This window comes from Coffea eugenioides, chromosome 6 (assembly GCF_003713205.1).
Source record: "Coffea eugenioides isolate CCC68of chromosome 6, Ceug_1.0, whole genome shotgun sequence".
Classification (NCBI taxonomy): domain Eukaryota; kingdom Viridiplantae; phylum Streptophyta; class Magnoliopsida; order Gentianales; family Rubiaceae; genus Coffea; species Coffea eugenioides.
In genome coordinates, this window is record NC_040040.1 from 23739417 (window position 1) to 23743530 (window position 4114).

The 4114-nt window shown below is 36.0% G+C and overlaps 1 non-coding gene across 1 annotated transcript; it reads left to right on the forward strand.

Annotated features, from left to right (window-relative positions):
* The first annotated feature begins 3665 nt into the window (after positions 1-3665).
* On the forward strand, positions 3666-3772 carry LOC113776638. The gene has a single exon (XR_003469125.1). It is a non-coding gene; the product is annotated as a small nucleolar RNA R71 (small nucleolar RNA).
* Positions 3773-4114: the final 342 nt, after the last annotated feature.

Sequence of the window (4114 nt, forward strand, 5' to 3'; positions counted from 1 at the left end):
TTGCCATATTTTTGCTACGATTTTAGTTGTACTAAAATGATCTCCCGTTTCAAGAGTATGACAATGCATTAAAATATTATATACCTTTTCTTCCGGAACACATCTTCTAATGATTCCATCTGCACAATATTTGTAAAAAAATGGTTCATCCCAAAAGTAATGTTTAGCATCATTAAAAAATTTTTTCCTTTGGAGAGAATTCAAATCACTTGGTATCACTCTACTAACTACAAAATTCACTAAATCAGCATACCATGATGACTTATGAATTGCCATTAAAAACTTATCTGAAAATTCTTCTTTAATGGTTGAATGGTCTTCTTCATGCAAATTTTTCAGTCTAGAAAGATGATCAGCGACTAAATTCTCATATCCTTTCTTATTCTTAATCTCCAAATCAAATTCCTACAATAATAAAATCTATCGAATTAGTCGAGATTTTGCACCTTTCTTATTTAAAAGATATTTGAGTGTTGCATGGTCAGTATAAATGATAACTTTAGATCCTACTAAGTACGATCTAAACTTATCCAATGCAAATATCACTGCTAGCAACTCTTTTTTTGTTGTGGCATAGTTAATTTGAGATTCATTTAGCATTTTACTTGCATAATAAATGACATAAAGTTTCTTATCATGTTTTTGCCCAAGAACAGCTCCAACTGCATAATCACTTGCGTCACACATCAACTCAAAGGGTAAGCTCCAATCCAGTGATGCTATTATAGGTGCGGAGAGAAGTTCCTTCTTCAACCTATTAAAAGCAAGTAAACACTCATCATTAAATTGAAAAGGAACATCTTTTGCAAGCAATTCACATAAAGGTTTAGCAATTTTGGAGAAATCCTAAATAAATCGTCGATAAAATCCCACATGTCCAAGAAAGTTTCGAATGCTTTTCACATTGATAGGTGGAGGCATTTTCTCAATAATCTCTATCTTGGCTTAATCCACCTCAATACCTCCAGAAGAAATTTTGCGGCCTAGAACAATATCGTCACAAACCATGAAGTGACATTTTTCCCAATTGAGTACAAGGTTTGTTTCTTCACATCGCTGCAAAATTAGATCTAAATTGTTAAAACATTGATCATAAGTAGATCCAAATACAGAAAAATCATCAATGAAGATTTCCATATTTTTTTCATTAAAATCAGAGAAAATTGCCATCATGCAACGTTGGAAGGTAGCCGGTGCATTGCACAGCCCAAAAGGCATTCTCCGAAACGCAAAGGTGCCATACGGACAAGTAAATGTAGTTTTCTCTTGATCTTCCGGTACAATACTTATTTGATTGTATCCTGAAAAATCATCCAAGAAATAATAAAATTCATATCCGGCTAATCTTTCCACCATTTGATCAAGAAAAGGAAGGGAAAAATGATCTTTTCTAGTGGCTACATTTAGTTTTCTATAATCAATACAAACTCGCCACCCAACTACAACCCTAAAAGGAATCATTTCATCATTTTTACCACGTACTATGGTTGTCCCCCCTTTCTTTGGCAATACATGGATAGGAGAAATCTAAACACTATCAGAAATTGAAAAGATTATACCTGCGTCCAGCCATTTAAGAATCTCTATTCTTACCAGTTCTTTCATATTTGGATTTAACCTCCTTTGAGTCTCAACCACAGGTTTAGAATTTTCTTCTAATAAAATCCTGTTCATGCAAATAGTTGGACTGATTCATTTGATATCAGAAATCGTCCATCCTATGGCCTTTAAATGCTTCCTCAAGACACGTAAGAGCTTGTTCAGTTGTTCCTCATCTAGTGCAGCACTTACAATCACTGATAATATCTCTTTTTCTCCAAAAAATGCATATTTGAGGAGTTTAGGCAGTGGCTTAAACTCAAGCCGTGGAGCTTGCTCACACGATGGTGGAGGTAGTCCTTTGCTCAATCCTAACTCCTCATACGCATTTCTCCTTTTGTAAGGAACCTGTGCCTGCAAAAATTCAGTCATTTCTTCAACTTGTTCCTCTTGTAAGCCTACACCATTAAGACAAAGTTCAAGAGAATCATTATCAAGATTAACTTGACTCATTTCTAATGTCAATTCATCACATAAGTCAATCAGAATACATATCATCGGTAAAAGAGGGATATTTCTCCACTTTACTCAAATCGAATTCCACTTCCTCTTCACTGATTTGAAACTTGAACTTACCTCGTTTGACATCTATTATTGTACCTGCAGTGGTCAGAAATGGTCTGCCCAGTATAATAGGTATATTAACATCTTTCTCCATATCTAAAATAACAAAATCAATAGGAATAATGAATTTCTGCACTTTAATGAGTACATTCTCCAATATGCCCATTGGATGTCTAATAGACCTATCAGCCAATTACAAGGAAATGTTAGTACATTTCAACTCTTTCAACCCCAATTGCCTAGTTAAAGGGATCAATGAAACACTTGCACCAAGATCACAAAGTGCTTTAGAAAATTCTACATTACCAATGGTGCAAGGAACTGTGAAACTTCCTGGATCTTTCAACTTTGGTGGCAACTTGTTTTGTATGATAGCACTACATTCTTCCGTTAATGCAATTATCTCACTATCTACCAACTTCCTCTTCTTGGTCATTATCTCATTGAGAAACTTTGCATATGAAGGAATCTGCAAAATAGCATCAACAAATGGTATGTTAATATGTAATTGCTTAAAAATGTTGACAAACTTCTCAAATTCCTTATCATTTCTGGAAGGTTTCAATCTCTAAGGAAATGGCACCGGTGGAGGAATTGGTGTTGTATCTTCAATTTGTGACTCATTTTCTTCCACCTTTTCTTTTCCTTTCATTTTCTTGCCTTCCTTTACTAACTCACTGGACTGTGCTCCTTAATCTTCAACTACAAGTGTCTCACCCACTTCCTTACCACTACGGAGGGTTATAGCCTTTACATGCTCCCTTGGATTCACCTCAATTTTGCTCGACAAATCCCCTTGGTTGCGATTATTTACTGCATTAGCAATTTGTCCCAGTTGGACCTCAACATTTCTATACATATTGGTGAGTTGGTCCATCCTTCGTTCAATTCTTTCAAACCGCTGAGTAGTAGCATTGGCTAACTTTTCAATCTTATCATTTGATACATTTGCCAATTTTTCAATTGTCAATTCCCAAGCTGATATTGACTCCGGAGGTGGTTCTTTAAGTTAAAAATTCGGTGGATTCACTGGTCGTTGTTGGTTGCCTTGATCTTTCCATCCAAAATTCAGGTGATTCCGCCATCCTGGATTGTAGGTATTGGAATATGAATTGTTTTGGGGTGGACGGTTGTAATTGTTTTGCACCTGCTCACTGCTAGAACACATAGAATCATCGTGATCTCTGCCACAAGTAGTACAACATGCGACAATTACTCCTTGATTAGAGTTAGAACCAACATGCCTCTTAAGCATTTTAACCATATTATCCATTTTTGCACTTAGCATATTTAAAGTGTCTACCTCAAGCATACCTGCGGTTCTCCTTATATTACCTCTTTCGTTTGCCCATTGATAGTTGTTAGCAGCCATCTTTTCGATTAATTGTTGAGCTTCTTCGGCTGTTTTTTCCATCAATACTCTTCCAGCAGCCGCATCAACATCCGTCTTAGTTGGATAGGTGAGACCATTGTAAAATATTTGGACCAGAAGCCAATCCGGTAAACCATGATGAGGACATCTTCGCTGTAATTTCTGATAGGGCTCCCATGTTTTATACAATGTCTCTCCTTCCTGTTGAGAAAAACTAGTTATATCCATTCTCAATTTAGCAGTTTTTTCAGGTGGAAAGAATTTATTGAAAAAAACCTTAGCTAATTCAACCCAAGTAGTGAAAGTGTTCGGAGGATGAGATTGTAACCAAACCTTTGCCTTGTCCCTTAACGAAAATGGAAACAATCGAAGTTTAATTGCATCATCACTAACACCACTAAACTTAATTGTATCACAAATTTCAAGAAACGTTGACAAATGAGAATTTGGATCCTCGGTAGCATTACCTCCATATTGAGATTGTTGTACCATTTGAATCAGTGATGGTTTTATCTCAAAGTTATTAGCATTTACCGTTGGTCTTGCAATGCTAGTTTGAGAACCTTGTGTTCCCGGTAA